At 38.7% G+C, this 13685-nt stretch overlaps 1 protein-coding gene across 8 annotated transcripts in view; it reads left to right on the forward strand.

Annotated features, from left to right (window-relative positions):
• Positions 1–13685, forward strand: part of LOC121313495 (zinc finger protein 521-like) — a 189937-nt gene that overhangs the window by 152688 nt on the left and 23564 nt on the right. The gene's annotated exons all lie outside the window — the stretch shown is intronic.

A 13685-nucleotide genomic window follows, 5' to 3' on the forward strand; every position in this document is an offset into this window, starting at 1 on the left:
AATCGTATAAATAGAGATAGGAGACATGGGTGCATGTTGAGAAAAATACACTTTTAGACAACTCATTCAATAACGGATAAAAATGAAGGCCTGAGTATTTTATTATGGATGACACTTTACAATGTGGTTATTCATGCAAAAATAATATTAATTGTTATGGGTTCAGGATGTCAGTGTCAGAGTCAGTGCCTAGTGCTTTATTCATTGATGATTGCTTTATTGGAGATTCCGCTGGGAGTGTCACATTGGCTCTGGCACTCCTGCGGGTTAGAGAGACAAAACCGTCATTGACTGTCTCTTCACACTGCACTTCAGCAGGCTGGCCTTTGTCCTCCAGAGGTCGGTAGCTCGCCAACATCATGCTTCTGGCCGTATAGAGGCAATAGGTGCAGGACGCCTACTGGCCTTCAGTGTGTCTGAGCTGTTGTGAGGAATTTTCATAACTAGACATTCTAAACTGGGGAGAAAATCTTAATTAAAAAAGCACAGTTCAATGTGTACATAATTCTGCCCCATATTGATGCATATCCTTGATGACAGGGATAAACAGCAGTGGGAGGTGCCTGTGCATGCTTAGCTTAACTCTTATGGTATCCAATTTTGATTGGTTATGTATTTAACCCTTATTTGTAAATGCATGGTCACTTGACCAAAAATAGTTTGTGCTGTTGCCTAAAATATGATGAATAACTTTTAATACAAATTTAAATTTTACAGTGGAAAGCTCCAGAGCAATAAATTATAGACTACTGTCTGTCATTTTTTCAACCCTCAGGGCAACAGTTTTCAACTGTACGCCTCAATTCTAGTATTTCACTGATTTGCTTGGTTGCTGTCTGCTTTAGCGACCGACAGTATGTCACAGCAACAAGTGTCAAGACATCTGAGAGAATAAAAAATCTACACAGGGTTAAAATAAAGGAGAAGATGCGAGCAAGCAGACAATAACAAGGATAGAACTGCAAAAGATACGTAGCTATGGTTTCCCTTGAGGACTCCTGAATGACAGAATGGAAGATTGTAATGTAAAAGCTCCTGAGGGACTGGGGACACGGAAGCCTGGTCAGGTATACATAATAAAGAGAACCTTGGCCAAACCTAACCTAATCTTGTGCATGGCGCAATGCATTTTAAAGTCAAATACTGAGGTGATGTGAGGGGAAAAAAGGACATATTTTACAAAGAGAGGAAGCAGGCAGGCATAATGAGGTGAGAAAGAAAGTATTAATGGGTGATTATGGTGACTTACCCAGGGCAGCAAGATTCTGTCTCACTCCTGCTCACTTGTTGGGAATAACAAACTGCATTATAAAAAGGTAATACTGAATATTACTTTATATATTGTAAGGTGGCAGGGGGAGGGTTGGATTCCTCCCTGCCTAAAAATATGTGCAAATGCACGTTTTGTTTAATTTAATAGTTAATTGTTTTGTTAATTATCCCCTGCACCTTAGGGTAATTGTAAATTAGAACCAGGTGCAGGGTATTTAAAGAGTGCAGTCAGTTTGTAAGGGGCTGTTGCTGTGGAGTGAAGAGCCTGACTGGAAGTTGTAAAGGTCTGTGTAAAACCTGCTTTGGTTTTATAGACATTTGTAGTAGTGTTTTGTTTTTGTGTTATATGTCAGGTAAACAGCTTAGCTGTCCTGCGCATTAGTCAGGGACCTGCATATGTTTAGTTAGTGCTAGGATTTTGAGTACTAACTATGACTTTGTTCGTTTGTTTTGTATTTTGAATTAAAGTGCGCGTAAGTGCTAAAAATTTTCTTCTCTGGGTCACATTTTTAAAGGGGCATTAACCCAAACTATGGCCAGCCTGGTCATATATATATATATATATATATATATATATATATATATATATATATATATATATATATATATATATATACACACACACACACACATACATACAGTGCCTTGCAAAAGTATTTCTCATATTCTCATATTACTGAATTACAAATGATACATTGAGATTTCATTCTGTTCGATATTTTATTTTAAAACACTTAAGCTCAAAATCAATTATTGTAAGGTTACATTGGTTTTATGTTGGGAAATATTTAAGAAAAATAAAAAACTGAAATATCTTGCTTGCATAAGTATTCAACCCCCACACATTAATATTTGGTAGAGCCACCTTTTGCTGCAATAACAGCTTTAAGTCTTTTGGGGTAAGTATGTACTAGCTTTGCACACAGTGTCGGAGTGATTTTGGCCCATTCTTCTTGGCAGGTTTGCTCCAGGTTGTTCAGGTTGGTTGGACGACGCTTGTGGACCGCAATTTTAAAAGTGCCACAGATTCCCAATGGGCTTGAGATCAGGACTTTGACTGGGCCACTGTAGGACATTCACCTTTTAGTTCTTGAGCCACTCCAATGTTGCTTTGGCCTTGTTTGGGGTCATTGTCCTGCTGAAAGATGAATTTCCTCCCAAGCTTCAGTTTTTTAGCGGACTGAAGCAGATTCTCTTGCAGTATTTTCCTGTATTTTGCTCCATTCTTCCTTCAATTGTAACAAGATGCCCAGTCCCTGCTGATGAGAAGCATCCCCACAGCATCATGCTGCCACCACCATACTTCACTGTAGGGATGGTGTGTCTTGAGGCATGGGCAGTGTTAGGTTTGCGCCACACATAGCGCTTTGAGTTTTAGACAAAAAGCTCTATCTTGGTCTCACCTGACCACAAAACCTTTTCCCACATCGCAGCTGGTTCACTCTCATGTTTTCTGGCAAACTCCAGACGTGTTTTCAGATGGTACTTTTTGAGTAATGGCTTCTTTCTTGCCACCCTCCCATACAGGCCAGTGTTATGCAGAGCTCTTGATATGGTTGACTGGTGCACCATTACTCCACTCCCAGCCACTGAACTCTGTAGCTTCTTCAGAGAGATTGTTGGCCTCTCTGTGGCTTCTCTCACAAGTTTCATTCTTGTTTTAGTGCTGAGTTTTGAGGAACTACCTTTTCTTGGCAGTGCCTGGGTGGTGTGATGCAGCTTCCACTTCCTGATTATTGATCCAACTGTGCTCATTGGGATATCCAAACACTTGGATATTATTTTGTACCCTTTCCCTAATCTATGCATCTGTATTACTTTATCTCTAACTTCTGTAGAATGCTCTTTGGTCTTCAGTTTCCTTCAGATTCACAGCCTTACCAGTGATCCTTCAACAGTGGGGTTTTTATCCAGAAAATGTGACAGCAACTTTAATGGTTCACAGGTGGAAGCCAATGGTAAGGTAATTGTATCCTCGTTAGGGCAATTTCTTTCATCGGCGCAAACTGTGAGCTTCCACAGCACAGGGGTTGAATACTTATGCAAGCAAGATATTTCAGTTTTTTATTTTTCTTAAAAATATTTCCCAACATAAAACCAATGTCACCTTACAATAATTGATTCTGAGTTTCAGTGTTTAAAAATAAAATATCAAACAGAACGAAATTTCTATGTACCATTTGTAATTCGGTAATATGAGAGAGTTGGTCAGGGGTCTGAATACTTTTGCAAGGCACTGTATATATAGAGGCTTTTTCAAAGAATACATTTAAATTAGGTTATTACAGAATTATCTTCATGTAAAAGCAATTTCTGTCAGTTCCATTTTCATCTTGGCTGGTAAACATCTCTTTTTGTGTCATAAATGTGTGCCTGCTAATAGGACAGATAGTTTGCGTACTTCCCTATTTTTTAAACCAAAAAACCTGTGGGCCTATATGTATCATTAGTGCGTGCGCAAGTATCCCCTTCTAAACTATGTGTACACACATTCAAACAGGAAGTATGTGATTTGTTAACCCAGTCGCTTGCCTGAGAATGTTTGTAGACTCTTGCACACTCTGGACTACGCATACAATCTTTTCCTTGTGTTAGAGTGATGGTACGGCAAGGTAAGATCAAGCTTTTATTGCCTAAAGATCTGAAGTCAGTGTAAAATGTAAAATAACATTCTCTTTAGGTTTATGTTATTGATGCAAGTATTGCTGAAATTGAGATGTTTGTCACATATAATTATTTCATAAGTTATTGCTGTTATATAACAAATATGCTATTAGGCTTCCAAGCTGACTTGGGAAGCCTATTGTAAAAAAATAATTTAGGCTTCCCAGCCAGAATGGCTGGGAATCCTATTGTTATTGCTGGGATTATTAGGGGTCCAAGCAACAAAGATGATGGAGCCCTATTGTAATTGTTAAGATTAAAAGTTGCATAAAATCAACATGTTGCATGTAAAGTCACGAAAGTTGGTATGGTGGTAGAAGCCTGTGGGAAGTTGATACGGTGGTAGAAGCCTGTGGGAAGTTGTGTCACAGCAAAAAAAACAAAGGTCATGGGTCACATGGTCCTTTAGACATTTTCCTCTACATCTATACAAGTAATATTTGTATTTTAAATTGTATTTTACTTGTAAAATTCTAGAGAAAAGTGTGTGATTGGTTGAATGCGAGTGACATCACCAACTTGACACTAAGAAGTTGAAATCTACCAGTCTTAAAGTTCAAATGCAAAATTTATTTAGAACTCCTTTGAGAGTTTAGACAGTCATAGTTACTGTAGAATACACAAATTAACCCATATGCTCTGTTCAGATATGGCCTAGACCGTGACCTTTGACCTCTCCATAAGGTCAAATGCAAAACTAGCTAATAACTCCTGTCAGAGTGCAGATACAGTCATGGTTACTATGGAACACAGATAGGAACAAGAATGCCTTGGAAGCCGTCAAATATTTTGCAACTTCTAGTTTTTTTTTGGGGGGGGGGGGGTTGTCATTTTTTCTCCCAAAACTTTAAACTGCTCCTGTTCGCACGTGGTGTAACCAATCAACATGAAACTTGGGAGGTATCATCACGTGTAGCTTACAGTTAAGGTGCAAAAAAATTGCGCTCCTGTGTCAACCAAAATGGTGGCCTGATGCATTTATTGGAAATACCTTTATAAATCTTTTTCTTGGGAACCTTTTGAGCTGAAACTTCACATACGTCATCAGCAACCAAACCCACTTTAAATTTGCGAAGCAGAAGTTGCTGCAATAAATTTTACTATCAAAATGGCTGCCACCAAATTCGCCAACACGCACCCAAACATCAAACTGCTTCTGTTTGCAAACCGTTTAACAAACTAACTCCTAACTCGGTAGGCATCATCCTGGGGACAATGGAATTCAAATATGTAAAAATGGTGTTCTTTTGTAAAACAAGATGGCCAACAGACCTACATTTTCATCTTAAATTTAAAACCCCTTCAGTTGAAAAGGGTTTTAAAGGGTTTTCTATTTAAAAAAAAAATAATTACGTTGATCGTGACCTTTGACCTCTCCTTAAGTTTAAATGTAAAATTAACTTAAGTCCTTGCAGTGTGTAGATGGGGTTACTATGGTGTTTATAGTAAAACATTGTGAGAATGAACTAATTCAGTATTTTTAATTGAACTGCTCCATAAACCTGATAGTTGCTGACACTTGTGCTGCAGTGCTACAGCTTGCCAAAATTTCCAACTGGTATTGAGCTTGGAAGCCGTAAAACTGCCTGGCAGTTCTAGTTAATATTGTTATTAATATTTAGGCAGTAGTATGATATAAATGTTGGTTACCACCACCGTGATTATTACTTAATCAGAAGGTAATGTTTTTGTGACTCCCTTGTTTCAGTTGTGCACTGTTAATTACAGAAGACATTAATATGGATCTGTAAATGGTATCAGGTGTGTAGGCTATTAAGAAGATAATTCTGTAAATTCACATACGGTAATATGTCAAAACATAATTAGGAAATTCTCACTTCTGGAAGACTGGCTACATTTACCATATGGCTAAATAGGGGTGTTTTAAATGCAAATTCCATGTGCAAACAACACTACCAGGCACATTTGTGCCTTTGCTCTTCAGAAGGCTTGCATGCTGGTGCGCTAGAAATGAAAGACAGTGTTTTTTAGACTACTTTTATCTTTAGCTATATTATTTTACTGCATATAAATAAGGCACACTTACACTGGATTGAGCCAGGCACAATTTAGGCAGTATTCCCATGAAACTCCTGCCATTCAGTATTGAGATGACCAACTGTGACCAATTGTGCATTTCTTCTGGGATGTAGACTGCTGTCCACTGAAGGCTTATTTGGCATTACTAAAATCATTTCACTTTTTGGGAAGTGGTATGTTTACATGGTATAATTAAATGAAACTACAGGGTGCATCAATTGTACAAGGAGATAGCATTAAGAGTGTAAGGAGGGAGGCACTTGGTTCTAGTTACAACCACTATATGACAAATGCCTTGGTCTTTACTGAGCTTTATTTGCATATCAGACACGGACAGTGCATTGTATATCGGAGAATATCCTCATGGAAGTCAATAGCAGAGGCCAAACTTTGCTGGGGACTCTGAAGGGGACGTCACATTGGCTCTGACACTCCCGGGGTTGGGGATGGGAAACCATCAGGGATTCATTCTCCTTATTGCGCAACAGCGAACCCTACTGGCCAGACACCCAGCACATTCAGAGTGAAGCAGGACTGATCTCTGTTGTGTAAAAGCGATTCTGGCTTTAGGCTTGTGAGATCGTCTGTGCTGTGCGGGGACTGCGATGAGGGGAAAAAAAAGACCCGATTGGACATTCTGAATTGGGAGGGAGGGGGGAATAAATAAAAATAATTGGTCACTAAGAGAAAGCGGTCCAAGGAAATGCAAAAGATCCCTGATCCAGCGAACATGTGAGTGTGGGGTAGCTTGCTTCCAACCCAATGAAATCTATCCTATAAGGTCAGGATGCCTGACTGAGCTTAGACAGAGGAAGATCACTGGACAATCCACGCTCTCTCTTTCTCTGGGTCATATTCACAAAGCAGTTATTACCATGCTAACTTAACGCCTTTTAAAAAATATCCCACATGCACCTTTCTTTAGTTGTTTCTTAACAGTCCCGTTACTTTATTTATTTTACAGAAAACTAGTGCAAACTCAGATTTGGGGATGTTCGTCAGTCAGTTTCCAGAGAGTTGCTCAGTGAGCACTTGTTTTCGGCACACTATATCTAGGGGTCCTGTGTCAACGTAAGATAATACCTGTTAGATTGGTTAATAAATTGTCAGCTTGGCAGCACTTCTAAGTTTATGGTCTAAGTCATGCCAGGCACTGTGCTGGGTGATGAGAGGATTGAAAGCCCATTGAAAAATGACAAAGTGACTGTTGTACCCAGAGTAGGCTTGACAGGCGTAAGATGTAGGGGAGCCTGGAGCTATAACAGTCTGCCTTTTCCAGTAGGAGTTGCTACAAGGTTTGTCTGAAAATTGAGATTGGGGATGTGAAGGGAAAAACAAACAAACCAAGAAAGATGTCAGTGATGAAAGGTATTCTTGTTTTTAGTAGTGTCACTATACTGAACCACCTGTCACAGACCTAGTAGTTTTCTAGCACTTTGTTTAAAAGAAAAAAAAACTTTGAAAACCTACAAATGGGCATAAGAATGAGTCTCTCAATACCAGTGTACTGCATTTGCATCTCAAGGGTACCTGTGTGGCTTCATCACAAGTGATTAAAGTTCCTGCTGTAAGGGGGATTTAGTTAATCTCTGCCACATAGTAAAGCAACACAGCAGAAATTGAAATCATTATCACTTGGTTATTTTAAAGCTGGTATCACAAACCCTATTTTGGACTAATCTTGCACTACCTCACATAAGATAAGATGATTGTAGTGAGTGGTTCAAGTTTAGTGCTAACCAGCAGGATCTGCGAAACCAGCCAGTACTGTTAACATTTTCCATCATTTTAAAGAAACCTGCTGCTATTGCTCCTGAGTATATGTGACAAACCGGGGTGAGCGGGGTGGGCCTGTATGTTTATTTTAAACACAAAATAAACAAAACAAAAACCTGATCTTTCCAGGAGTGCTAAATAAACGTTTCAGGTTTTTAAACTAACAAACGCACATATTCTCAAAGTGTACACACAGTACCTTTCCTGTGTTCCAGCACCCTGGTAGTCTCCCCTAAATGGAGCTTTGGTCCTCTTTTATAGGATGTGGCTGTTCCCAATTCACACCAGTTATTCTATTTAGGAACAGGCACATTCTCACATGTTTTATGGCAGGAACAGGAATTAACCCCATCCCTGCCAACCACCACCAAAACACACAAACACCCACATTATTTACTGCCACAGTATATATGAGTTATACTTAACTTGGAGATATGTATTACTAGTGGATTCTATAATTAACTGAACTATACCATACTTTTTTTAGTACGTTAGTATGAGTTCCACAATTTCAACTGTACAGAATGAAAGAAACAAGTTGGAAGACCTTTGTGTGTTTTGGAACTGGAAATGCATTGACTATTCATAAGGGATTTTTATTGTTTATTGTTTTTTTCACCTCGATACTGTTTAAGAACAATCTCAGGAAACCAGGGCATCCTTTTTTCACAGATGGCTTTATATTATTTTCTTGCTTTCTCAAAAGAAAGATGAAAATTCCTCCTGTAGAGAGCAGAGGTTGCCCTTGCTCTTCTCCCTTTCGCTTGGCAACACAGAGCACTTTCGAGGTTATTTAGTGTGGGGTGTAAAAGAACAGGATGCCTGATGCCTGATTGCATTATTGTCTACCGTCTACATAGGAAATCAGTCTTATCCCAGTTGTTCCGACATCTTCTGTATTAAACAAATTAGTAGCCCACCTATCTGCTAGCCCCCAGTTGATCTTGGGAATTTAAAGCATGTTCTGTGAAATTAGACCCCTCAAAGCTTCATTTAATAATCTGGAGATGTAGAACGTTAATTAGTGATGATTTAATGCTATTTAAAAAATTAGAAAATACAAAAGTGGAGTTTTCACAAGTAAGCTAGAAGTAAATTTGAAAATCACAAAGGATGTAGCAGTCACAAAAAAGCAATGTTAAAGTTGTCTACGATTATAATTTATTTTTGGGTAATGTAGGTGGAGAATTAATTGTTATGGTTTCTGTACATCTTAAAGAAAAAACACAACACATTATTAAAATAGCCTGTAATGAAAACCATTGAATTCCTGGGAAGTTATGTACATACTGACAGTAGGGTTAGGTATGGTAGCCTATTGTAGATTTACTACCACTATTTAGAAAATGCACTGTACTAAACATTTTGACTGGGTGTGTTTTAGATCGTTAACCTGAAGTGCTGGATTTGAGCTCAGTTCGTAGACTATCATAAGGGCTCGAATTGCTGAAGCTACCATTCTGCATATATATATCCATATACATATTATACATTTGTACTTGCATAATAGTACACAAATGTGTAGCAAGTAATGCATAGATAGTACAAAGCACTCTCTTATACTGTTTTTTGGTTTTTTTTAGTATCTGTGTAAAGGTATATCTGAGGTCTTGTTTTTTTTTTCCCTCGCTTTTTATTGTTTTGGTGGCCAAATGAGGCAGACTGCACTTGCGGTTCTTCAACACAACCTAAAAACTTTGTGAAAACCTAGTTTAAGAAAGCTGCACGATATCTGTAGTCGGGCAAGGCCGAACTGGAATGCCGATATTAAAATATTCCCCTTCCAGTCATTTCCATTTGGAAGGAGAATTTCTATCCCTAAAATAAAACTACATGTAAACCATAATTGCCGGAATGGTACTACCAAAATAGTGTGCCAAAAAAGGTGAGACTTTTTTTTTTTAAAAAAGAGGTATGTTTTAATGCATGTAACCCAAGGAGAAATCAGCTTTAAAATATTGACACTTCTCTCTATGCGACAAGTGATTAGTGAATAATTAGGGAATGCAGCTGTAGGATTATTCCAAAGTTACAGATTCTGACTGGCTTGTTGTTTTTTTTTTCTTTTTTCAGTAGGTTGGTGTCAAAGACAGCTTCAGTTTGCCATACAGATAATATTGTAGACATAAAGGTTTTTTTTTTTGTTTTGTTTTTTTGTAGGTCACAGTGCACCAGGCATCCATCAAAAGTCTTTGTTGCCAAGCCGACTCTGCCTGTGGCATATATAATTTAATTATTAATAGTATGTCTCCCAGGTAAACTGTTACACAGTCTTAGGGCCTTGTTTTGTAGTCATTAAAATTGGAACATGTTTATATTATTGAAGCCCTTGCATTCAGTACCTAAGATGAGCTGATCTAAAAACATCCAATGAGACGTTACCTACAGTTCTTGTTCTATTCCGTTTACAGTGCCTCAATGCAGCCACGGGGAAACGTTTTAAGTAATAGCAAATTTAAATTAAATGATAATTACTAACTTTACCAAAGTAGCAAAGCCTCAGAGCTTGATATTTTAAACAGCAGTCCTTAAGCACATGGGTTTGTGTCTCTGATAAAATTGCCAAAATGGTTTAATAGACCAATTTAAAAAAAAATATTCAGAGAAAAAAGGCAGTTTACTGAGCGTTTAAAAGGGACCAAGAACAAAGTACACAGAAAGAGTACTTGGAACTGTAAACACAAGTCAAAAAGGAAGTTAGAAAGGCCAAGATAGATAAAAATGAGCATTGCTAAGGGGGCTAAAACCAATTCCAAAATGTTTTTCCAATATTATAACAGCAAGAGAACATGCAAAGAGGAGGTAAAATGTCTAAGATACAAATGGTAAAATCATAGTTAATCATAGAGAAAAAAAATAGCAAATATATTAAATGATTACTTTCACAAGTCTTTACAAAGGAGGATACGGACAACATGCCCCACATGTCGATTTGGGTGATGCTGAAATTGAAGGAATCTATGAAAAAAAACCTAGGAGTTTATGTTGACTCAGATGTTTTCATCTAGACAATGTGAGGAAGCTATAAAAAAAGGCCAACAAGATGCTCGGATATATAGTGAAAAGTGTTGAGTTTAAATCAAGGGATATTGCTGCTCTAGAAAGAGTGCAAAGAAGAGCAACCAGTTATTCAGGGTTTAAAAGGCATGTCATATACAGACAGGCTTAAATAATTGAATCTATTCAGTCTTGAGCAAAGAAGACTACGCAGCGATCTGATTCAAGAATTCAACATTTTAAAAGGTATTGACAATTAAGCCAGTGATATTTTTACCGTTAGCTATATCAGTAATTGAACTGCAGTCACTTCACAACAGGTCTCCCTAAATGAGGTTTACAGTTTTCATAAATATGTATATTGTAAAAAGTATTTAAAATATAGACCAATGATAAACATTTGCCTGTCGTTTGGATTTGATGAGAAAAAATAAAATTGAATGAAGCGGACTCTGAAGCAAGGTAACATGTGAAATGGTTCCTCTATATGAAAGTAAACTTTCGATATCTCTGATCATTACTTTATCTCCTCTGTTGCTCCCATTCCTTCCTACTCCACAAACCCCCTCTATTACCTTTCATCAAAACCTCTGTTCTCTCTCCCTCTGTCTTTTCCTCTTGCACCTCTCCTCTATCCTTCTCCCAACTCGGCTACCTTCACCCACTTCTCCTCCCTCACCTCCTTCCTCGACTCCCTTTGCCATCTCACCCTTCGACCTGCCCGCTTCTCCCTGCCCCAGCTCTGGCTCTCCTCTGTGCTCCACTCGGCTCATACCGAAATGGAAGAAAAGAAATGGAAGAAAACCAATCTCTCTGCTGCCTTGGCTCTCTATCGCTCGCTCCTCTTCCTTTTTCTCTACTCACCTCTGCCAAATGCTCCTACTTCCACTTTATCATTTACTATTCTACTAACAATCCCTGTAAACTTTTCTCTACCTCCTCCTCCTCCCTCCTTATTTAGCAGCCCCCCCCCACCTTCCTCTGTCTCGGCTGACGACTTTGCCTCCTCCAGAATCACAGAGATCCACAAACTCTTCACTACCTCGCCTCCTTCCCCACCCACCCACTGTCCTCTGCTCAATCACTCCCCATCACCATCTGCAACCCCTAGTAATCTACACTTCTACTCCGTCTCCTTCTCACCCCCATCGGGCTCTGATCTTTGCTCCCTGCTCCAGAGCCATAAACCCATTACGAGTGCCTGGACCCCCTCCCCACTCACCTTTTTCAGGCTACTGTCCCTGCTCTACTCCCTTTCATTTCATCTCTTCTCTGGCTGTTTCCCCTCTGGCTTCAGACCTGCATCACCCCATCTTAAAAAACCCTCCCTTGATCCCACATTGCTCCAAAACTACCATCCTGTCTCACTTCTCCCTTTCCTCTCTAAAACCCTCAAGCGAGCTGTACATCACCAGCTCTCTGCTTTCCTGTCAAAACATTTTCTGCTCGACCCCCTCCAATCAGGTGTCCGCTCAGAACACTTCACTGAAACTTCTCTTCTCTCCATCACCAACTTTATACTCTCTGCCCATGCCACCTCATTCTCCTCTGTCCTAATTCTCCTCAACCTCTCTGCTGCTTTTGACACAGTTGACCACTCTATTCTCCTGTCCTCCCTCGGTGACCTGGGACACCCTGACACTGCTCTTGCCTGGTTCTCCTCCTACATCTCCAACGGCACATACCAGGTGTCCTGGCGTGGCTCACCCTCTGCCTCTTGCTGTCTTTCTACAGGCGTCCCCCAAGGCTCGGTTCTGGAACCTCTCATGTTTTCTCTGTACACCCGCTCCCTTGGTTCCCTCATCTACTCCCGTACCTACCTCAGATTTTCACGACAGAGCAGTAAAAGCTATGGATAGGTGGTTTATTTTAAAAAAGAAAATAAATAATTGGAGAGGTTACACAGGGTTGCAGTGGTCGGTGGTTTAAATTTAGTGCATGTTTCTGATTTTTATTAATGCATAAAAATGGCAGGTACATAGCTTATCTGGACCGCGGATACAAGTAACAGTAAAGTCTACCGATTTCTGTTTTCCCTTAAATCTCGTTACCTCATTCTTTCCATGTTTTTTTGTTTTTTTGTTAGGCAGAGTCTAGTGACTTAATCTACACTAACAATAACATTTTAACCGTAAAGTTTGGCAGAAGTGATTAGAATCTTATATTATCATTATATTATATATATATATATATTATTATATATATATTATATATATATATATATATATATATATATGTTTTTCTATTTGTTCTAAGTTAAGAGGCAAACTTTGGAGGTAATCAAAATTAGTTTTGTTAGAAGTGACACTGAAGCTGAACCATTCTTTAAAAAATATGAAATACACTTTTAACCTTTTACCTCCTAAAATAGAAAATGTTCCATTTTGGCCACTTGTGGAGCTTATTTTACTTGCTTGCAATCCTTTAATTCCTAGAACATCAAGTGCTTGATAGAATTGTAATAGAATATTGATTGTATGGCTAACATTTTTAGATGTATGCTGTCAATGAAAAGGATTGTATCACGGTGCTAGCTAAGTACAGTGAAACCTCTTTGCTTCTACTGGGAGCTTCAGAGTTTAAATAGAAGAGTGTTTAACCCATTAAGGCCCACTGTCCAATTTAAGGAAGACATTACTAAAGCTTTGAAGTCCATGGTCTTATTAGATGAGCAGTGCTAGAACTGGTTAACCATTCTATTGGGATGATAATTCATTACATCATTATTTGATATTTTAGTTTCACTTTAATTCATGATGCGTATTTGTCATGTAGCACGCTATAAATCTTTAAAGTGAAGTTAACATACAGCACCAGGAACATTTTGTTCTGTTTTGAAATGGAAATAAATGTAAAGCAAAGAATCAAAACCATCTTAAACACAAGAAAGGGGGCGGGGGTAGATAGTGTTGATGTTGCTAGTGCTAATAAGGGGT

This window comes from Polyodon spathula, chromosome 3 (genome assembly GCF_017654505.1).
Source record: "Polyodon spathula isolate WHYD16114869_AA chromosome 3, ASM1765450v1, whole genome shotgun sequence".
NCBI classification, from domain to species: domain Eukaryota; kingdom Metazoa; phylum Chordata; class Actinopteri; order Acipenseriformes; family Polyodontidae; genus Polyodon; species Polyodon spathula.